Source organism: Bubalus kerabau, chromosome 22 (genome assembly GCF_029407905.1).
Source record: "Bubalus kerabau isolate K-KA32 ecotype Philippines breed swamp buffalo chromosome 22, PCC_UOA_SB_1v2, whole genome shotgun sequence".
Taxonomy (NCBI): Eukaryota; Metazoa; Chordata; class Mammalia; order Artiodactyla; family Bovidae; genus Bubalus; species Bubalus kerabau.
Genome location: NC_073645.1, coordinates 7,286,916 through 7,311,920, shown reverse-complemented (window position 1 = coordinate 7,311,920; position 25,005 = coordinate 7,286,916). Strand labels below are relative to the sequence as shown.

The 25,005-nt window shown below is 37.6% G+C and overlaps 1 protein-coding gene across 1 annotated transcript in view; it reads right to left on the bottom strand.

The window, feature by feature from the left end:
- PCDH15 (protocadherin related 15) overlaps nt 1-25,005 on the bottom strand; it is a 1,792,715-nt gene that overhangs the window by 989,751 nt on the left and 777,959 nt on the right. The gene's annotated exons all lie outside the window — the stretch shown is intronic.

Sequence of the window (25,005 nt, the reverse complement as noted above, 5' to 3'; positions counted from 1 at the left end):
CCAGAATGATTTCACACTATGCTCCAAGCAGATACCCCTGGGTTACAGGAATAAATAAATGTCTCCTTTTCAACTTCTACTTTGAAAAGATATCCTCCTTGTTTCATGACCTCCTCATGTGTGCAGGGCAAGAAAGGGTAGTCAGTTCACATTGAACACAGGAGTGAGCAGGACAAATAGATACTTGGCTTTCAGAGCGTAATTTTTATTTACTAAAAAAAAAAAAAAAAAAAAAGCTACAAAAATCCAGTGAAATTTGCCTGCATTTACTTTCAGGAGGTGTCATAAGTACATACTCAGAAAGTTTTGAAAACCTTGATCATAATTTGTGAAGTGGTACATTCTAATATAAGCAGTGTATCAAGGGAACAATACCTTGATCTGTTTTCCCAGAATAGCCTTTAAAAATTAAGAGTAGATAACTGACCACATTTCTCTGTGAATTTACCTTGCTAGTTCTTTGAAGTTCTATTTATCACTATCTCTTTGAAAAACTCATTTAAAAACAAGTCGGATGATCATAGGAATAATTTTTATAAGCATACATATATATATATATTTATAGTCAATCAGTAACCTTGTTGATATGAGGAACATCTCTTCTCACACATACCACTTCCTGCTTCATCTGATGTGTTAACACTTTACTGCATAATGAGAAGAGCAGAAGTGAAGAGAAGAGCAGAAGTGACTACTAAATATCTTATTCAAATTAACACAGATTGGCGTGTAAATGTGGAAGCATCCATGCAATTCACAAACTACTGCCTCAGCCTGTGTTTTTAATATCAGTCTTTGATGATATTGGCACTTTTGGTCATTTTCTTTGAAGTTACCAAATTAAGTGATCCATCTTTTGTGTTTAGTTATTAGGACTGTGAACATCATAAACATTTTAAGATGTTTAGTATTAAATGTTACATTTAGATGGCAGAAAAATGCAAAGTTACATAAAATTGCTAAGCATAATTCTCATGTATCTATTCTCTCTTTGTTACTAGAAGCTCTCTTTCCCAGACAAAATGAAAGTGGTAGGGGACGGCGGGAAACTAAGTTCAAATTTATGAATGCTGCTGCTGCTGCTAAGTCACTTCAGTCGTGTCTGACTTTGTGCGACCCCATAGATGGCAGCCCATCACGCTCCCCCATCCCTGGGATTCTCCAGGCAAGAACACTGGAGTGGGTTGCCATTTCCTTCTCCAATGCATGAAAGTGAAAAGTGAAAGTGAAGTCGCTCAGTCCTGTCCAACTCTTAGCGACCCCATGGACTGCAGCCCACCAGGCTCCTCCATCCATGGGATTTTCCAGGCAAGAGTACTGGCGTGGGGTGCCATCGCCTTCTCGGATAGACCAAGTATGTCTTTTTTGTGTGTAGGAATCCAAAATCAAAACAGTTCATAAAATGCAGTGAAGTTATAGACTTAAATAACTGGCAGTTCAAAACAAGAGAAATTAGAATATGAGCTTCAAACAGCATTAGAAACTTGTCAGAAATTTGGGCTTCTTCCATGATGGCTTAATTTCCAGCTCAGCTTTGCCAGTAATGGTGACAAAGATAATCATCATAAAGTGACATCCTTTACCTCCTGTCCTTCTTCCCATAGCTTTCCAAATAAGTAGTTTCTAAGCATTTCCAGTAAAAATCTTAAGACTGATTCATTTTTCCTGACCTGGGTCATGTTTATGATAACAACTAGTCACAGTTATCAGAGAATGAAGTAATATATCCAACTCTGGAACTAGGGAGTAAGGTTGTGAAACCACTGGACTAAGAACAGGTGATAGATAATTCTCCAAAGGAAAGTTAGTGTTCTTATACAAAAACAATGAAGGAAGGGTTCCAGTTAGTCAGAATCAACTGATTTCTATAATCAGAAAGCAAGCATTACAGAGAAATCTTTAACACAGAACTGAGGCATTCTTCATAAGCCACTGGAGGACCCCAGGAGCTAGACAGCAGGACATGTCAAAGAGATGGAAAGCCAGGCAGTGATGAAAAAGTGCATATTCTAACTCTGGTCCAATGTTCACATCACTGACAGCAGGCCTTGACCATGTTTAGGAGACCAGTTTTTAACAGCTCATTGTTTTTTAGCTTGCTGTAATACTAACTGGAGTGAAATATATGATGAAAATGTATTTATGTGTCAACTAACTTTAAGAAAAAACACTGCTGGAAATATTAGCAGAACATAATACACTCTTAGCCTCTCCCCCAGAGGAGAGGGGAAACAGTGCAAGAATTTGGTCCAGGGTCAGGTGAATATGGTTATGGGTTCAGGAGATTTTTGAAAGAAAAGTCAAGTTTATAATCTCTCGATAGTGGTTATCTGATGGTAGTGAAGACATGAAAAGGTGCTTACAGATGGGGACATTATAACCCAAAATAAAGTTCCTTGGCATATTGAATATTTCTAGCTGAAGGAGTAGGGATAAACAGCAAAAGCAATAAGATCACTCTATCCTTCCCTCACTGCTATTCTCTCCTGAAACAGGTAATAAAACCCTAATAGGAAAAGAAGGGGAAAAAAATATATTGAGAGATACCTTTTACATACCCAGAGTCCTTATCTCTGAAGACAAAAAGATGCTAAGAAGAATCCTAACAGGCTGTGCTCATTTCTCCCTGTTTACTACGTTTACCTCCATCCTCCTTGACCTATATCATATTTCTTCAAGACTATCTGTTTTTCATCAAACCTATCATTAAAATATTCAGTCTCTTTCTTCAAGTCTTCATTTCCTCGTGAAGACTCCCATGTCACATAAAACATATTAAACATGTTTGTATGCCTTTCTCCTATTAATCTGTATCTGTCAGTTTAATTTTCAGATTCAGCCAGGAACCCCAGGAGGGTCAAGGAAAACTTTTTCCTTCCTTATAACACAAAGTCAGCAGTTGATATTTCTATTTATTTTGGCACAGTTGATGGATCATTCATTAAAACAAAAATAAAAACTTTCATGACTCTCTCAAAACAAGTACTATACTACTGAGATCTTAGCTATGTTTGTCTGTTTTTTTTTTTTTTTTTTTTTTTTAAATCCTTTGAAAACTATTTATCTACCATTTATGGGCTCAGAGGTTAAAGGGTCTGCCTGCAATGTGGGAGACCTGGGTTCGATCCCTAGGTCAGGAAGATCCCTTGGAGAAGGAAATGGCAACCCACTCCAGTATTCTTGCCTGGAGAATCCCATGGACGGAGGAGCTTGGTGGTCTACAGTCCACGGAGTCACAAAGAGTCAGACATGACTTCACTTTCACTTTCACCTATCTTAAACCATCCTAATAGTTAATATGTTCCTCTTAGAGTAAGCATTTATGAAAGCCTTAAGCATTGCAACTAGCCTTTTTAAAAGTACAATCCTGCAAACTAATGTTTTATAATGGAACAGGAATATTTTTCAATTGCATTTCACATATTTGAGTTGTTTAGACATGTTGCAATGAAATGAAATGCAAATGCCAAAACACATTTTAAATAGAGTATAGTTGCCAACATTGTTGTCATCTTGAAATAATCTCTCTTTGTTTCTAAGGCTTTTAGAGTATAGATCTGTGTCACAATTTAAGTTAATGCTAGCAAACCTGCCATTGATCCTTGACTACTTGTCATGCTTAGATATTCAACTAAGGTATATACCGCAGACCATCTGTGAGAGGGCATTATTTCATCTGTCTCTCAGGGAATAGGGAGACTCATTTTGAAGAAAGGCCCACCCTGACTATTTGTGAAAGCTGGAGAGTGACAGGTGGTTGGTACAGATAAACACAAAGAATGATACTGGAGGGTGGAAAAAAAAAAAACTACGACTCTGCCAGCAAACCTTTGCAGTATTGCTGTGCACTATGACAGGTGGCAACTACTGAGATCCCTATGTCATGTATGTGTACAAAGCCAGAATATGATTCACATTTTGTAGCTCAGATTCCATGAGGCACTCAAAACACAGATGTTAGGAAGTTTCAAAGTTTAATAAAGACAGAATCTAATACTACCATGAAATCTTTCCTTTCTACAAGTGCCTGTGCTTATACTGATAACTGCAGGAAAGAGCTCTTGGCAGTAATTAAGTGAATGGATGGTATTTTAATTTAAATGTTAATACAGAATATTCAGCATTTTTGTAAGTTTCAAGAGGAACTGTAGATTTCCTTGGGAAACTGGAGGGTGGCCTATTGACTTTTAAAAGTGAAAGTTGGGATTTTTTAATCAACTTGAAGAAAGAGAACCTCTATCAGTATTTCCATGCCCTACCCAAAACATCAAGGCATTTATTGTCACCCAGCTTATTTAACTTATATGCAAAATATTGAGCTGGATGAAGAACAAACTGGAATCAAGATTGCCCGGATAAATAGCAATAACCTCAGATATGCAGATGACGCCATCCTCATGTCAGAAGTGATTAAGAAATAAAGAACCTTTTGATGAAAGTTGAAAAGGACAGTGAAAAAGTTGGTTTAAAATTCAATAGTCAGAAAACTGAGTTCATGGCATCCAGCCCCATCACTTCCTGGCAAATGCATGGGGAAACAATGGAAACAGTGACAGACTTTATATTTTGGGGGGCTCCAAAATCACTGCAGATGTTTATTGCAGTCATGAAATTAAAAGATGCTTGCTCCTTGGAAGAGGACCTATGACCAACCTAGACAGCATATTAAAAAGCAGAGTCATTACTTTGCCAGCAAAAGTCAGTCCATCTAGTCAAACTATGGTTTTTCCAGTAGTCACCTATGGATGTGAGAGTTAGACTATAAAAAATGATGAGAGCTGAAGAATTGATGCTTTTGAACTGTAGTGTTGGAGAAGACTCTTGAGAGTCCCTTGGATTTCAGGGAGATCAAACCAGTCAATCCTAAAGGAAATCAGCCCTGAATTTTCATTGGAAGGACTGATGCTGAAGTTCCAATACTTTGGCCATCTGATGAGAAGAACTGACTCATTGGAAAAGACCCTGATGTTGGGAACGATTGAAGGCAAGAGGGGAAGGGGATGACAAGAGAATGAGATGGTTGTATGGCATCACCGAGATGATGAACATCAGTTTGAGCAAGCTCCCAGAGTTGGAAGCCTAGCATGCTGCAGTCCATGGGGTCACAAAGAGTCAGACAAGACTGAGTGACTGAACTGACTGACTTCCCAACACAGAATTATTAAAGCAAACTGAAAATAAGGAAATAAGGAAAATAAGGCAAAGGAAAATAAATATTATTATTTTCAAAGCATTTCATGAACTTTGTTATCCATATCTAGCTTTGTTCCAGGTACAGACATAAAAAAAAAAAAAAAAAAAGATTCACTGAGCTTGCCATGACAAATAAAGAACTTTTGAGATTTGCTAATGCAAATGAGAATAAAGAGAAGACCACAATAAGTGGTAAGAGAAGATGCAACTATATGCAACCCACTGGCAAGCTTTGCTTTTTTTTTCATCTACTTTCCTTCAGAATTTGCTATATACCCCTAATAATGACTTCTATGAACCACTGTCAACTCTGTTTAGCAAACAAGGACTTAAAAGATTAAAAATTAAAAAAATAGGAGATAATCATCACAAATAGAATAGAAACAAGGGCAAATTCAAAATGATATAAAGAAAAAAACTGGAATATATGCTCCATGAAAGCAGAAATTATTTTTTAACTGCTGCATCCCCACTACTCAAAATTGTGTTTGCATACACTTAAGTAGTCAATAGATGTATCAAATGACTGAGCAATTTTTTAAAAGATTGAATATAACTTGTATTAGAGCGAATACATTACCTAATGACATTTTACTACCTACTTTTTCTGTGCAAAGTATTTTATACAGATTAGTTTGTGTAATTACTATGAAAATGTCTCAGAAAGGTAGTTTTATGCTCATTTTATAGAAGAGAAGTGGAATTTCAGATATATTAAGTAATTAGTCCAAAATCATGCTGACTTCAAAGTACAGACCCTGTCTTTTAGAAAGTACAGACTCTTTGCATTATTCAGATAGTAATGGTACCAAGAAAACAGTGCCAATGGAACTGCACACTTTCACAGAAGACAGGAGAAGGCCACATTCTCATCAGGAAATTCTGATCTTCATTTTCAGAATTCATAATTTTTTGCCCAGTATTTTATGTTTGGTTATCTAAATATTAATACAAGAATCATTACTTTTTCTCTGCAATGATATTTGTTGTTGTGTGAAATATAGACTGCACATCTTGTAATATCTCTTAGTTGAAGGAAAACAATTATGCAATATACCTGAAATAATAAAAATTGTATCAACATTAAAAAAATGGGAGAATAAAAATGAGCAGTTTGTTAAAGCTTCCATTGCCAGAAAGAAATGTACAAAAGAGAGCAGGTAGAGTAAGAAAGAATAAGGAAAGTAAGGAAGAGATATAATATGGTCAAAGATGTGTGTGTGGGAACATTATATATCCATTTATCTGTATATTTATCTCTGTACCTATCATCTACCTTTTGAGAGACATCTCAGTGAAATGAAATAAAGAACTTGACTCTGTGGGAGAGGGAGAGGGTGGGAAGATTTGGGAGAATGGCATTGAAACATGTAAAATATCATGTATGAAATGAGTTGCCAGTCCAGGTTCGATGCACGATACTGGATGCTTGGGGCTGGTGCACTGGGACGACCCAGAGGGATGGAATGGGGAGGGAGGAGGGAGGAGGGTTCAGGATGGGGAACACATGTATACCTGTGGCAGATTCATTTTGATATTTGGCAAAACTAATACAGTTATGTAAAGTTTAAAAATAAAATAAAATTTAAATTAAATAAATAAAGAAAGAAAGAAAGAAAGAAAGAACTTCACTTTGAGAACACTGCATTCAATGAAATCATTCTATTTATTTATTTACTTTTACACTAAAGAGTTTAGGAGTATACTGAATTGAAGTATTTTTTGACTTCCTTTTGATTTTAATGATTTTGAGACTTAGCTACCTTTTGAAACATGTGACTAGTTAATTTGTAAATTGTTGACAGTACTATGATCTTGTCAAACATAAAAGCTAAATATAAATTTCTATTACCCAGATCAATGTGATTAATGCAAGCTATGACATTGCTAATCAAGAAAAAGATGTCTCTTTCTACAAATGAATCACACAACCATAAAATCTTTTCACACATTATAAACAGACTTAGTCAAAACTTTTAAAAGTTATTTTGCTACATATTTTGGGAAAAAACCCAAATTAATCTTTTATTAAGAAATGGAAAAAGCTGGATTTACTCAAATTGAGAAGACTAAGATGAATCCAAATATTTGTTCATTATATTTACAGTGAACAAAAATGGGCAAGAAGTGATAGGGGATTTCCTGGTCTTTTATTAATTCATATGAAGTTATTCTAAATGATCTGACAACTAATGCCACTTTCACTTATTCAAAGATACTAGTGCAGCAAATATTCCTCTCTCTCAGCATCATAATATGTCCCTGCTCTACTCTATTTGTTGACATTCAGTCTGTTTTATCTTTATTCCCATGAAAACCTCATAGAATTTATTTATAGCAACCTCTGCAATTTATCTATATTTTTTTCAAGAGCTCTCTATACTATATTTCTCAACTCATTCACACTTGAAACCATTCTAATCAGTCTCTTATCATATCATACTCCCGAAGCTGCACAATCAATGACCTGATTACTAAATCCAATGGTCATTTCTCCACACTCATCTTGCTCAAAGTTTCAAAACAATTTGCTATAGTTGATTATCCTGTCTTCAGTGAAAAAAAAATTTTCATTGTACCTCCAGGTCTCAACATTCTCCAGAATTTCCTTGTACCTAATTTCTCAATCTTTTTTCCTGATATTTTGTCCTGTTTCTGCTCTCTTAACATTGGGGTACAAATGGTTCAGTGCTTATATTTAGTCTTTCCTCTATTTATACTCACTCCCTCTTTTTAGAATATCACCCTGTCCTATGACTTTAAAGATTGCCAAAGTTATATTTCCAATGTGAACATCTTCTGTGAATCAATACTCATGTGTACTCCTCATTTTCATTTGGATATCCAAAGGGATCTCAAACATAATATCTGAAATCAAGTTCCTCATCATCTCGTTCAAACCAGATCCTTCATCATCTTCTTCATTTTACTCAAAGGCAACACAGTCTTTCACATTGCTAAGGCTAAAATTCATGGAGTCGTCCTTGACTTCTTTGATTCTCTTATGCTATATCCTATCCACAATGATATACTGTTGATTTTCTCCTTATTGAGATGAACCTCTATTTAATCACAATGAATTGACCACATCTCATCACTTCCATCACCACCACCATGACCCTGGTTCCAGTCATATGACCTGTTCTGACCTCTTCTTTGGATTAACCTTTTTCCAGGTATCGTACAACCTTTGCCATCCATAGATATTTTTTACTGTTGTCGTTTGTTTTGTTTTTAACAACATAGTATTCGTAGTAATTCTGCGAAAACAAGTCAGATCACACTCTGATCCAACCACACGTTCTTTTTGATATTACATCAAACATTTCATGTATACTCAGACTTCAGGACATTTCCACCCCTTTCCTTCTTAAAAAGTTCTTACAACAGATACTCCAGACATCAACATGACTCAATCCCTTACCTTCATCAAGTATCTGATCAAATGTCACCTCACTATTAAAGTCTTACCTAACTTCAGCATTTTAAATGATACCCTATTAACAAGCTTTATTTATCTGCTTCACTTTTCTTTGTACCAACTGCTGCTATATTATCTGCTATACAATTTACTTTTTAATTTGTTTATCTACCACTTTATATCAGACCTGAAGTTGAATATAAAATCTGTGTGGGCTTTTTTTGTCTTATGTTTTTAATTTTCATGTGTTCAGACTTAATACTTGTCACCTAAGTATTCAGGAAAAAAAGAGGTTTCTGTATAAAATATGAATACTTTGTCACAGAATGTATACAAAACTGGAAATATTATTGATTTTATCAATATTATTTAGAATAGGTTGCTTTATAGCATTTAAATAAAACATTGGGTTTCACTCTTCTATTTTTTAGGATATTGAAAAATCACCAAGCTCCATGTGCAAATTGGCTGTTTAGTTTGATATAGTCCCACTTGTTAATTTTTGCCTTTGTTTCATTTGCTTTTGTTGTTAAGTCCAATAAATTATCACCAGAACTAAGGAGTTTATCAGCTGTATTTTATTCTAATAGTTTTATGGTTTTCAGATCTTATATCCAAATATTCAATCCATTCAGAGTTACTGTCTGTATGGTATAAGAAAGTTTTCTGTGTCATCGTTCTGCTGGTGGTTGTCCAGTTTCCCCAACATCATTTATTGAAAACACTGTTGTTTCCTCATTGTATGTTCTTGGCTCTTGGTCATAATCAATTGATTGGTCATAAATCAATTAATCTCTATGTCTGTTTTATGTTGATGTTGTTGTTCAGTCACTAAATCATGTCTGACCCCATGGATTATAGCACACCAGACTCCTCTGTCCTCCACAACTCATGTAGTTTGCTCAAATTCATGTCCATTGAGTCAGTGATGGTCAATGGACATGATCTCATCCTCTGCCACCCCCTTCTCCTTTTGTCTTCAAACTTTGCCAGCTTCAGGGTCTTTTCCAATGAATCAGCTTTTTGTACCAGCTGACCATAATATTGGAGTTTCAACTTCAGCAACAGTCCTTCCAATGAATATTCAGGGATGATTGTGTTGAAGATTGACAATATCATATTCATTTGATAACTATAGCTCTGTGATATAGTTTGAAATCAAGGAGCATAATGCTCCCCCATCTTTGTTCTTCTTTCTCAAGAGTTATTTGGATATGTAGGGTCATTTGTGGTTCTATGCAAATTTTAGTATTATATATTCTATTTTTTTGAAGAACATCTTGGAATTTTGATGGTGATTGCATTGAATCTGTAGACTGCTTTGAGTAGTAAGTACAACTGACATGTACTTGAGTATGTAATTTGGATAGTATGGACAATGGATTATGTAATTTTTATCTAGGAATTTTAAGTTTGAATTTTGAAAGAAAATGTATTTTATTTGCACAATAACTCAAGTGTTCTCTCCTCTATCCCATATAAAAATGAAATAGTCCGCAGTATATATTTATTTGGAATTACTTGAATGGAACATTTTAAAAGAGTAACAATCACCTTACTGATTTAATGCAGATGAATAGATGTTACCTCCATTAAATCAGTTTGCTACCTTCTTTTCCACTGTTGCTGTAACAAATTACTAAGCACTTAGTGGCTTCAACACATTTTATATTATATCACAGTGCTGAAGGTCAAATGTTTGGGTTGGATTTGCCTGTTTTTCTTCTCTAGATTTCACAAGGCTACCACTAAAGTGTTGGCCAGCAGGGCTCCTACCAGAAGGCACTGGGGAGAATCTGCTTTCAAGCTCATTCAGGTTGCTGGCAGAATTCAGCTTCTTGTTATAGATCTGAGGTCTCTGTTTTCAAGCTGGCTGTCCCCAGGGACTGCCCTTAGCTTTTAGAGGCTTCTTTTTGGTCCCTACATGTGTTCTGTGTTTCTGAATAAGCATGGTGAATTCTCTTGATGCTCAGAATCTGTGACTTCTTTTTCTGCCACAGCTCTCTTGCTCCTAGCCAGAGAAATTCATCTGCTTTTAACACATGTGATCAGCTTGAGGTAACCCAGATAATACAGAATAATCTCCCTAATTTGAGGTCTGTAATTTGAAATATATCTGTAAAATTTATTTTCTCATGTAAGCTAATATCAGAGAAGGCAATGGCACCCCATTCCAGTACTCTTGCCTGGAAAATCCCATGGATGGAGGAGCCTGATTGGCTGCAGTCCATGGGGTCGCTAAGAGTCAGACACGGCTGAGCGACTTCACTTTCACTTTTCACTTTCATGCATTGGAGAAGGAAATGGCAATCCACTCCAGTGTTCTTGCCTGGAGAATCCCAGGGACAGGGGAGCCTGGTGGGCTGCTGTCTATGGAGTTGCACAGAGTCGGACACGACTGAAGCAACTTAGCAGCAGCAGCAGCAGCAAGCTAATATGTTCAAAATTTCTGAGATTTAACATATGGATATGTTAGAGGGGTCTTGATTCCACATATCACATTGCTCTATCCAATCCTGGGAATTTCAAAATCTCCCTAATAGTGATAGATTTTATAATGATTTCAAAATATTAAAATAAAATTAGTAATGAGCACTGGCTGATTAATTCTATCATGAAACTATTAATCTTGTTGTTCTTTGTGTGCTTATCAATCAAAAATATATTACAAATAATTTTCCCTAAATGATTTCTGGCTAATGACTTTAGGGATATACACATCTGTGTTCACAGTTCTATTAAATTAAGAGTAAATCCAAGCACTAAAGATTGATTTTTGACATATATATTAATATTCTGCTATTGTTCACTTCATAGAATATAAATAACATTAAATAACTTTGAGAATTTTTGCCTGTAGAATCTGTTCTTTTCTCAATAATTAAATGCAATTCTGCATTGCTCTGAAGGGATAGTGTAATACAAATCATGAAAATATGAGCTTAAAAGAAGCAAAATATGTTAAGCAGATGAGGAAATTATATGATAAATTTAAAATAATATTAGTTACTATAAATCATTATTTTACAAACATAAAATATAAACTTAGCAGTATGACACTTGAGTTAATTTTCCTTAAAGATAAAGATCATATAATTTATATATCGATCTACTATACTAGTTTTACTTTTCAGTTTTTACTAAACACACATTGTACTTTGTTGTAATATATGCAAGTAAGCAATAATTAGAAAAACATGTCTATTGAAGTCATAGCTCATCAAGACTTTTGGAGAGCACATACTTTCTAAAGTAACCTAAAAATATTTCATTCAGCTACTACTGTGAAACAGTGGAGACAGTGACAAATTTTATTTTGTTGGGCTCCAAAATCACTGTGGATAGAGACTGCAGCCATGAAATTAAAAGACATTTACTCCTCAGAAGAAAAGCTATGACAAACCTACACAGTGCTTTAAAAACCAGAGACATCACTTTGCCAACAAAGGTCTGCATAGTCAAAGCTATGCTTTTTTCCAGTATTCATATATGAATGTGAGAGTAAGACCATAAAGAAAACTGAGAACCAAAGAATTAATGCTTTTGAACTGTGGTTGGAGAAGACTCTTGAGAGTCCATTGGAGAGCAAGGAGATCAAACCAGTCAATCCTAAAGGAAATCAACCCTGGATATTTCTTGGAAGGACTGATGCTGAAGCTGAAGCTCCAATGCTTTGGCCACCTGATGTGAAGAACTGACTCATTGGAAGGGACCCTGATGCTGGGAAAGATTGAGAGCAGGAGAAAAAAGGGGTGACAGAGGATTACATGATTGGATGACATCACCAACTCAATGGACATGAGTTTGAGCAAACTCCAGGAGGCAGTGAAGGACAGGGAAGCCTGGTGTGCTGCAGTTCATGAAATTGCCAAAACTCTAACAAGACTTAGTGACTGAACAGCAACAAAAACTACTGTGAAATGCCACAATGTCCATAGAAAACAGATAGTTTAAAATATTTTCTTTTAAAATCTTAATTTAAATATTTTATTACAGAAGATTTTATTGTATTTTTCTTTATGTTAAATTTCCCAGAGTTTCTCTATCTTGCCAAGTAGCAAGTTTAAACTAGAAAAACAAGTCTTACAGTCGATTCCAACACCTGTTTATGACATTCTCACTTTAAACTTGGTCTCTGTATTTGAGTCCTTTGGATTTAACTTTGGTTCTAGGCAATACCTATGTTCAAATCTCAACCCTGACACTTAATAGCCATGCAATCTTAGACAAGTTGTTTGTCTTCTCTGAGCTTAATTTTTATCATTTTTCCCTCAGTTTAGAATTCAGAAAGCTGAGAGAATTCATAGCCTGCTCTGACAGGCCAAAAAAAACTTGAATATTCAAATACACCATTATTTTGGAGTAATATATCTCATTTATCACAGTTGTTTGGAGCTAAGATAATGAGCGTGAGGCAACCTTATCACACTGCTTTAAAAATTTTAATAAAAATAAGCACCTGATAATAATAATCTCTTATTACATACTAGCTCTTATCATTAAGTTTTGACAATGGCTACTTATAACAAAACAATTGTAGTAATATCATATCTCCACTATTGAAACTTAGACTATGAATCTGGCATGACTGGCCTTTCCAGTTGAGTTTTGGCCCTTGCATTGCCGCCTTTAGCTCTAGACAACTGTTCCAGTGCCCATGTAGTTCTGTGACATCCAGGTGAGAGAGCGAGCCTGGAGTGATGTGTGTATGAAACAAAGAAATGTTTCTCATTTAATCGGAAAATAGGAAATTATTTTGGCCTTTGTGACAATAATCCCAACATTATATCACAAGTTTTAAAAGAAGGACTATAGAAATCAGGTACCCACACATTACTGAGATTAAACATCTTCCTTATACTTCAAACTAAAGTTAATCCCATAATCACATGTGGAAAAACCCATAATGTCAGATCTCAAGGTAATTAGGATGGCATCACCTTGCTATTTTTAAAGGAATTTCACAAAGTACATAAACCTATATGTGATCTGCAGTGATAGGTCCGAAAGTATGAATAATAACAAGTGTTTGTTTTATATCTAGAAAGATGGAATTCTGCTTAAATTGATATGGTGAAATGCCTTACTTTATACATTGTTTAAAATATTGTGTATGTACACTTGTTAAATATACGTGGAATCGATCTTTGTTTAATGTTCCTTCTGTGTGTTATTTTGGTTAAAACATATTTTTAGAAAGGTTTTTTAGAGTTTAAGACCATATGAATGTGATAAATTATCATGCCTTATTATCTGAAATAGTTAATTCTGTGAGATAGGAGCCCTACTCAGCTGTTATCTGGTCTGTGATACAAGATAAAATTATAAATTCCTTTGCACTCACTTGTTCTCTCAATTTATCTTGTGTTATCATTTATATACATGGTTGTAATTAAAGTTAAAAATTATGACACAGTATGATATCTCCTTGCAATTTTTTATTTTAATGAGAACTACAAAGATTAGATCCTCTTGTGTGTGAGAGAGAGTTTGAAGGATTAACGAAGAGTGCTTTAATTAAGTAGTCTAGAGGAAAATGTTTTAAAATGGCAAAAGAACTGAGCTAAATAAGTTAGATTAAAAAAAAAACACAACTTGAAAAAACTATTATATAAGCACTTAGGGTGCTCTTCAGTCAATTGCCTTTTATATCTGACCTTCAATTTTGAACTATTAATATATTTGAAATGCAGCATGCAATTGCATGAAGACCTGTCGATCCACTAATTCATTGATTAAACAAATATCAAATATCTAAAACAATCTGTGTTCTAGTTAGAAGGAAAAAAAAGTAACAATACATTTCTTTTGCTGTTTAAAATCATTATCAGACATTTATATCATTTCATTTTCTTAATGTATTTTCTTTACCCAGCTTAGAGAAGTTTGAACATTTTTAGCAGGGATTTTGAATATCTTTATATTAAAACATTTATCACACTATAAAAAGTTATTTATTTTAGATCTCTCTATACTTATACTTTTCAAGAGCAAGTATCATACTGAGCATTTAATGAGTATTTGCTCGATCAATAATATGGTTTAAATTGATACAAATCAGTTAATTTTAAAGTAATAAAAATATGTTTAAAAGTTTATCTATTACACAACATTTGTTCTTAACAGAGACTTTCTGTTCAACATGCAATCATATATACTGCTTTTGTGAAGATAAATGCTATTTCTTTAGCATTTTAGATTTAATAGCATTGCTACTTAAACAAGACACACGATGTTGACTTCATGTTCTCTGATCTGCAGACATCTCTTTATGCTTTTGAAAAGATGTAATTAATTGGCTCAAAAGTTATTAAAAATACCAAAATATTTTAAATATTAAATAATATTCAGAAAGTTGAAAAAAATCATTTTAGATATTAAAAAATACTAAGGGGGGAAGCCTAGGAGGAATTCCTATAATTCTAGTAATAAAATAAAAGAGAATCTTTTAATATTGAATGATAATCCAAAGTATAAAATGAATATCCTTCTTTTATACAAGCTCATATTGATATTTTTATATCAGTCTATGTTGGTATAAGTGATTGAATATATAAATGGGGAGAAGAGACAAATTTCTGACTAAGAAGAATTCTAAATATTTATGCAGATGATCCATGCTAGAAGAAGGAAAGCATAACTCCCCAATTCTTATGTGTAATTCTGTGGTGACTTCCTTCCAGAGTACAGTAAGGAAAGGGGTAAAAATGAGAGACTTTACAGTGGAGAACTCTTACAAACACCACTTCAGTCAAATGATGAAAGTCAATAACAACCACTGCAAATCATGCTGATAGTATGCAGCCTGATATGATGTAACTGAATATGAGTGTGGTTAACTTATAACAACATGGGGGCATGTATGAAAAGAGTACAAATACACAGTCTAGAGAACTTGACAGGCAATCATTCTCTTTTTGCTCTGCCACAAGCTGCTTGTATACTTTTAGATAAGTCATTTAAACCCTCAGGCTGCCAGTGCTCTGAAATGAATGACAAATTAAAAGAGCTCTAGGATTCTGCTGAGCTACCGTCCGTGGGGTCACAAAGAGTCAGATATGACTTAGCGCAAGCAAGCACAAGACCCACCTAAGCTCTATTATTCTATTAATGTATCTATAAAATGACATAACTATCAGAGAGATTATAACCCCCATGAAAGAAGGATACTTGTCAACACTGAAACAAAACAAAACAAATTTAGAATAGAGCTAAAGTTTGAGGTCACATGCTGTGTGTTTATATTCTATAGACTAGAAAAAATAACTTCATGAAAGATCTAAGAAGCGCGTGACACTGAAGAACCACTTTGAGATATTGATGGATATGGACGAAGTGAAGGGCACCCTTTATTCAAAATAATTGGAATCTGACTCACGCATTAATTTCTCAGTATACTTCAGAATTTCAGGTTTTGACAGAGATAAACCATTCCTTCAAATCCCTCAATGCTTTATTATCATCTATAGTACCAAATCAAAGTGCCTTGAATGATATATCCAACCTTTCCCAACTCTGCCCTTGTCAGCAACACAAACCTATGTCATGTCACCAGGGGACTGATTTACATTAGTGCAACTGTGAGCTCCTTTAAGTATCCTGAATAAATATACTGTTAGATACCCCTGTCTTTCAGAAAATTCCTTTCTTTTAGAATGTCCTTCCATCAAGAGCACAGAATACCTTCATTTAGCCTCTCAAGGTGTCAGGCCTTATGATATTAATCTTTACATCTAAATCAACACCTAGCAAAGGACAATGATGATGATAATAGTGAGGACGATGGTGAGGAAGACTGAAAATAACTTTTCTTCTTGGATGCCTGCTGTCCTATCATGGACCACATTTGAGTCATGAATTACAACAAGGTAGTCTGGCCTTATATTTATTTTATTATACTTGTCTGTTGAACATGTACATGCACATAATAAATATTTGTTAGGGTTTAACTCAAGGCGTTTATCCTACAAACTTTAGTTTTCGAAAAAGTAATGGAGGTACAAAGGAGAAGTCACAATGACTAGGATATAATTGTTCAGTAGAGTGGAAGTCGCTCAGTCTTGTCCGACTCTTTGCAAGCCCCCTGGAATTCTCCTGGCCAGGATACTGAAGTGGATAGCCTTTCTCTTTTCCAGGGGATCTTCCTAACCCAGGGATCAAACCCAGGTCTTCTGCATTGCAGGCAGATTTTTTACCAGCTGAGCCACAAGGGAAGCCCAAGAATATAGGAGTGGGTAGCCTATCCATTCTCCAGCAGATCTTTCTGACCCAGGGATCGAATCAGGGTCTCCTGAACTGCAGGAGGATTTTTTTTACCAACTGAGCTATCAGGGAAGTTCAACTGTTCAGTAGAACTAATGGATAAATACCCTAGATAAATAAGAAGATTCTCCATCATACTGTGATATATTCATATTATTTTCTAAATCTTTGTATCTTTCAAGTATCTACATTATGTAGCCTCTCTGGTACTTCACCAAACAGAAATCAACAAATACCAGAGAGGTTAAATGAGTACCTCTTCTTTTTAATTCTCTGTCTTTTTGTCCCTCAAAGATTATACTTTCACCAACTTTTTATTTCCCATAAGCAACTTAGCAGCAGCAGCAACAACAGCTATCTCACATACATGTAAGATGTGTGTTTCACAAAAAGTATTTTTTTTTTCTGATCAGATGATTATTAAACACAGGCAGCTGTGATGGGAGCGCTAAAGCGCGGCTGAGAGGAGCCACCCCAGGTCCGAGGTCGGGGCAGAAGCCGGGAGGACCACATGCCCAAAGGGCGGCGGCCAAGAGCAGTTACCCCACGTCCGAGGTCAGGGGCAGCGGCAGCGGCTGAGAGTACCAGACTGCGATGGTGCAGGAATGTCCGAGAGGAGCTACCCCGCATCTGAGGTCAGGAGGGGAGGCCAGAGGACATACCCAGCCTCCGAGGTCAGGGCAGCGACGAGAGGAGTTACCTGCGTCCGAGGTCAGGGGTGGTGGCCGGGAGGAGATACCCCACTTCCCAAGCCTGAGGCTAAGGGCGGCGGGCAGAAGGAACTACCCCATGCCCCCACGCCCAAGGCCCACATCCAAGAAGCCCTGGCTGCACAGGTGCAGGAGGGCCTAGAGGAGCTATCCCACATTGAAGGTCAGGAAGGGCAGCGGTGAGGAGATACCCCTCGTCCAAGGTAAGGAGCAATAGCTGGGCTTTGCTGGAAAGCCGTGAAGAGATACCCCACGCCCAAGGTAAGAGAAACCCAAGTAAGATGGTAGGTGCTGCAAGAGGGCATAAGAGGGCAGACACACTGAAACCATACTCACAGAAAACTAGTTGATCTAATCACACTAGGACAACAGCTTTGTCTAACTCAATGAAACTAAGCCATGCCTGTGGGGCAACCCAAGAAGGACCGGTCATGGTGGAGAGATCTGACAGAATGTGGTCCACTGCAGAAGGGAATGGCAAACCACTTCAGTATTCTTGCCTTGAGAACCCCATGAACAGTATGAAAAGGCAAAATGATAGGATACTGAAAGAGAAACTCCCCAGGTCAGTAGGTGCCCAATATGCTACTGGAGATCAGTGGAGAGATAACTCCAGAAAGAATGAAGGGATGGAGCCAAAGCAAAAAGAATACCCAGCTGTGGATGTGACTGGTGATAGAAGCAAAGTCCAATGCTGTAAAGAGCAATATTGCATAGGAACCTGGAATGTCAGATCCATGAAGCAAGGCAAATTGGAAGTGGTCAAACAAGAGATGGCAAAAGTGAATGTTGACATTCTAGGAATCAACGAACAGAAATGGACTGGAATGGGTGAATTTAACTCAGATGACCATTATATCTACTACTGCGGGCAGGATCCCTCAGAAGAAATGGAGTGGCCATCATGGTCAACAAAAGAGTCCAAAATGCAGTACTTGGATGCAATCTCAAAAACGGCAGAATGATCTCTGTTCATTTCCAAGGCAAACCATTCAATATCACAGTAATCCAAGTCTATGCCCCAACCAGTAACGCTGAAGAAGCTGAAGTTGAACGGTGCTATGAAGACCTACAAGACCTTTTAGAACTAACACCCCAAAAAGATGTCCTTTTCATTATAGGGCACTGGAATGCAAAAGCAGGAAGTCAAAAAACACCTGGAGTAACAGGCAAATTTGGCCTTGGAATATGGAATGAAGCAGGGCAAAAACTAATAGAATTTTGCCAAAGAAATGCACTGGTCATAACAAACACCCTCTTCCAACAACACAAGAGAAGACTCTACACATGGACATCACCAGATGGTCAACACCGAAATCAGACTGATGATATTCTTTGCAGCCAAAGATGGAGAAGCTCTATACAGTCAGCAAAAACAAGACCAGGAGCTGACTATGGCTCAGACCATGAACTCCTTATTGCCAAATTCAGACTTAAATTGAAGAAAGTAGGGAAAACCACTAGACCATTCAGGTATGACCTAAATCAAATCCCTTATGATTATACAGTGGAACTGAGAAATAGATGTAAGGGCCTAGATCTGACAGATAGAGTGCCTGATGAGCTATGGAATGAGGTTCATGACATTGTACAGGAGACAGGGATCAAGACCATTCCCTTGGAAAAGAAATTCAAAAAAGCAAAATGGCTGTCTGGGGAGGCCTTACACATAGCTGTGAAAAGAAGAGAAGCAATAAGCAAAGGAGAAAAGGAAAGATATAAACATCTGAATGCAGAGTGCCAAAGAATAGCAAGAAGAAATAAGAAAGCCTTCTTCAGTGATAAATGCAAAGAAATAGAGGAAAACAACAGAATGGGAAAGACTAGAGATCTCTTCAAGAAAATCAGAGATACCAAAGGAACATTTCATGCAAAGATGGTCTCGATAAAGGACAGAAATGGTATGGACCTAACAGAAGCAGAAGATATTAAGAAGAGGTGGTAAGAATACACAGAAGAATTGTACAAACAAGATCTTCATGACCCAGATAATCACGATGGTGTGATCACTGACCTGGAGCCAGACATCCTGGAATGTGAAGTCTAGTGGGCCTTAGAAAGCATCACTATGAACAAGCTAGTGGAGGTGATGAAATTCCAGTTGAGTTATTTCAAATCCTGAAAGATGATGCTGTTAAAGTGCTGCACTCAATATGCCAGCAAATTTGGAAAACTCAGCAGTGGCCACAGGACTGGAATAGGTCAGTTTTCATTCCAATCCCAAAGAAAGGTAATGCCAAAGAATGCTCAAACTACCGCACAATTGCACTCATCTCACATGCTAGGAAAGTAATGCTCAAAATTCTCCAAACCAGGCTTCAGCAATATGTGAACCGTGAACTTCCTGATGTTCAAGCTGGTTTTAGAAAAGGCAGAGGAACTAGAGATCAAATTGCCAACATTTGCTGGATCATCGAAAAAGCAAGAAAGTTCCAGAAAAACATCTATTTCTGCTTTATTGACTATGTCAAAGCCTTTGATTGCATGGATCACAATAAACTGTGGAAAATTCTGAAAGAGATGGGAACACCAGACCACCTGACATGCCTCTTGAGAAATTTGTATGCAGGTCAGGAAGCAATAGTTAGAGCTGGACATGGAACAACAGACTGGTTCCAAATAGGAAAAGGAGTTCGTCAAGGCTGTATATTGTCATCCTGTTTATTTAACTTATATGCAGAGTACATCATGAGAAACGCTGGACTGGAAGTAACACAAGCTGCAATCAAGATTGCTGGGAGAAATATCAATAACCTCAGCTATGCAGATGACACCACCCTTATGGCAGAAAGTGAAGAGGAACTAAAAAGCCTCTTGATGAAGGTGAAAGTGGAGAGTGAAAAAGTTGGCTGAAAGCTCAACATTCAGAAAACGAAGATCATGGCATCCGGTCCCATCACTTCATGGGAAATAGATGGGGAAACAGTGGAAACAGTGTCAGACTTTATTTTTCTGGGCTCCAAAATCACTGCAGATGGTGACTTGCAGCCATGAAATTAAAAGACGCTTACTCCTTGGAAGGAAAGTTATGACCAACCTAGATAGCATATTCAAAAGCAGGCATTACTTTGCCAACAAAGGTTCGTCTAGTCAAGGCTATGGTTTTTCCTGTGGTCATGTATGGATGTGAGAGTTGGACTGTGAAGAGGGCTGAGGGCCGAAGAATTGATGCTTTTGAACTGTGGTGTTGGAGAAGACTCTTGAGAGTCCCTTGGACTGCAAGGAGATTCAACCAGTCCATTCTGAAGGAGATCAGCCCTGGGTGTTCTTTGGAAGGAATGATGCTAAAGCTGAAACTCCAGTACTTTGGCCACCTCATGGAAGAGTTGACTCATTGGAAAAGACTCTGATGCTGGAAGGAATTGGGGGCAGGAGGAGAAGGGGATGACAGAGGATGAGATGGCTGGATGGCATCACTGACTCGATGAACGTGAGTCTGAGTGAACTCCGGGAGTTGGTGATGGACAGGGAGGCCTGGCATGCTGCGATTCATGGGGTCGCAAGGAGTCGGACACAACTGAGGGACTGATCTGATCTGACGGATCTGATTAGACATATATGCATATAGTATTCCAGGAAAAGCTATACTATTTACAGTACTGATTGTAATCTTTGGAATTTGCATGTCTTCACATCTGGACTGTGGCATTTTAGTGTTTTTTTATGTAACAAACACCAAACCTTTTCAGCTAAAAATTCTTAAGGTTAGTACCGATAAGATCAGTTACCAAGTAAACATACTTTGAATGATATCAACTTGGATTGTTGTTCTAGTTTGGTCTAAGTCACTTCAGTTGTGTCCTACTCTGTGCGACCCCACAGACAGCAGTCCACCAGGCTCCCCAGTCCCTGGGATTCTCCAGGCAAGAACACTGGAGTGGGTTGCCATTTCCTTCTCCAATGCATGAAAGTGAAAAGTCAAAGTCAAGTCGCTCAGTCGTGTCCGACTCTTAGCGACCCCGTGGACCACAGCCTACCAGGCTCCTCCGTCCATGGGATTTTCCAGGCAGGAGTACTGGAGTGGGGTGCCATTGCCTTCTCCAGGACTGTTGTTAGTGGTGTATTAAATAATTTGCACAAACCTATCTTCTGAGAATTATTTAAAAAGCTTGACAAAACTTTTAAAAAATCTGCTTGAAAAAATCATCAAGCTAATAACATAGTGAAGTTCTTTCCTAGAAAACGTGAACCAGGAAATAGGACAGAAATGAAAGAGATGGACTGAGAATGAGGGAGAGTCCTCAACTCCTGTGGACACATCCTGATTCCATAGGGGACCACTGAGAGGCTGAAAGGATGAAATGAGTGATTTACAATTCTTGTGGACCTGATTCCACAGGGGACCAGTGAGAGGCTGAAAGGGTGAAATGAGAGATTTACAATTCTTGTGGACCTAGGGAGAGAAAATTACAGCCCATGGCCTGATAAATAGGAACTGATGAACTCTCCTTCCAGCTGGGAATCTGAATGTTCCCATTCATGAAGTAGAGTGAACTGGACATAAAGAGCATACTGCACACTTTGGAGTTCAGCCATTAATTCTGTCAATTCCAGAAACTGGATTGATGTGATCCTGGTTCGCTGGTGTCTCATTTTACTACAAGAAGCAAAGGTAAATCCTCTCTGGAGGCAAATATTATCTTTCTAAGCCTCAAATTCTCTCTATAACACTTTCACAATTATTATGTCATACACACAACACAACACATCAGGCACATGAGCGGAAGCAACAACATAACAAAAACAAAGATAGTCAGATATAGACCAAAAAATATAAATATTGGTCCTGCAAGCGCTTCTTAATACACATCCTCTAAGATAACCTCCATTATAGAGTCTTCTTTACAGGAACCCAAGTAAGCATTATTGAAGATCAAATGGTCTGGGAAAAGTGACATGAATATGAAATTCTGGACCTGGGTTACATGCTCCCTGAAAAGTAGTGAGGACCCAATACCTGGGGTGTGGTAGATTTCAGAGAACCCATGAAACAGGGGCGTTTATGATAGTAAAACTTTCACTGGTGGTAGTAAACGTTGATAAGCCACTAGTGGAAGGACACACGCTCAGAGGTGGTATGAATCAGATGTTTGAGAATCATGTCAGAGTAGCGATTATGTATGTAACAATGAAACTGGATGGTCCTTGCTGGGGGAAACTAGAGCTTTGAGAAATACAATGACAAGTTGAAGGTGATTATTTATTTAAGACTAAACACTATGTTTGGTAATCTCTTGGAAGCATATAGAGTTCATCTCCTGTAGCCAGAAAGCAGAGAAAGTTAACTACCAGTACTAGGATTTAATCTTAAAACTCCAGAGAAGGCAAAATTTGAATCCTAGATTGCCTACTCTCCCCAGAATAGAATTCTGGCTGGGAAAAGATGAAACTTTGAGACTTAGTATAGAAACATTTGTTAATTTTAATTCCCTAGATTACCTGTATCATTTGAGCCTGGGGAAATGAAAAAAAGTCATCATTTCTCTCAATAAACCAAATGATTTGAAGACAAATGAAATCTGTGTGAGTAGTTAAATCCTGTATAGGAGATAAGGGGAATTTTTAAAATATCTATTTTTAAACACTAGTCATAAACAATGGAGAAGGAAATGGCAACCCACTCCAGTGTTCTTGCCTGGAAGAATCCCAGGGACAGGGGAGCCTGGTGGGCTGCCATCTATGGGGTCGCACAGAGTTGGACACGACTGAGGTGACTTAGCAGCAGCAGCAGCAGCAGCAGGACAAGGCCATGGCACCCCACTCCAGTACTCTTGCCTGGAAAATCCCATGGACAGAGGAGCCTGGTGGGCTGCAGTCCATGGGGTTGCGAAGAGTCGGACATGACTGAGCAACTTCACTTTCACTTTTTACTTTCATGCATTGGAGAAGGAAATGGCAACCCACTCCAGTGTTCTTGCCTGGAGAATCCCAGGGATGGGAGAGCCTGGTGGGCTGCCATCTATAGGGTCACACAGAGTCGGACACGATTGAAGTGACTTAGCAGTAGCAGTCATAAACAAAGTTAGTAGAGGTGATGGAATTCCAGTTGAGCTATTCCAAATCCTAAAAGATGATGCTGTCAAAGCTGCACTCAATATGTCAGCAAATTTGGAAAACTCAGCAGTGGCCACAGGACTGGCAAAGGTCAGTTTTCTTTCCAATCCCAAAGAAAGGCAATGCCAAAGAACACCCAAACTACTGCACAATTGCCTCATTTTGCATGCTAGTAAGAAATACTCAAAATCCTTCAGATTATACTTCAACAGTATGTGAACCGAGAACTTTCAGATGTACAAGCTGCATTTAGAAAAGGCAGAGGAAGCAAAGATCACATTTTAAACATCTATTATATCATAGAAAAAGAAGGGAATTCCAGAAAAACATCTATTTCTGCTTCACTGACTAAAGCCTTTGACTGTGTGGATCAAAACAAGCTAGAAAATCCTTAAAGAAATGGGAATACCAGACCACCTTGCTTCTCTCACAGCTCAGTTGGTAAAGAATCCACCTGCAATGCAGGAGAACCTGGTTCGATTCCTGGGTTGTGAAGATCCCATGGAACAGGGAAAGGCTACCCACTCTAGTATTCTGGCCTGGAGAATTCCATGGATTGTATAGTCCATGGGGTTGCAAAGAGTCAGTCATGACTGAATAACTTTCACTTTCATCACTATTCCTTGCCACAGTGAGGTGTTATCTGTTCTTGTCTGTTCAGACCACCTTACCTGCCTCCTCAGCAACCTGTATGCAGGGTAAGAAGCAACAGTTAGAACTTGACATGGAACAGCAGACTGTTTCCAAATTGGGAAAGGAGTATGTCAAGGCTGTATACTGTCACTCTGTTATTTAACTTATATGCAGAGTGAGTCATGTGAAATACTGGTTTGGATGATTCACAAGCTGGAATCAAAATTGCCAGGAGAAATGGCAGTTACTGCAGATATGCAGATGATACTGCTCTAACAGCAGAAAGAGAAGAGAAACTAAAGAGCCTCTTGATGAAGGTGAAAGAGGAGAGTGAAAAATCTGGCTTAAAACTCAGCATTCAAAAAACTAAGATCATGGCATCAGTTCTCATTACATTATGACAAATAGATGGGGAAAAAGTGGAAAAAGTGGCATATTTTATTTTCTTGAGCTCCAAAATCATTGCTAATGATTACTGCAGCCATGAAATTAGAAGGCAATTGCTCCTTGGAAGAAAACTGTGACAAACCTAGACAGCATATTAAAAAGCAGAAACATCACTTTGCTGATGATAGATGTCCATATGGTCAAAGCTATGTTTTTTCCAATAATCATGTATGGATGTGAGAGTTGGACCATAAAGAATGCTAACTGCCACTGCTAAGTCACTTCAGTCGTGTCCAACTCTGTGCGACCCCACAGACGGCAGCCCAACAGGCTCCACTGTCCCTG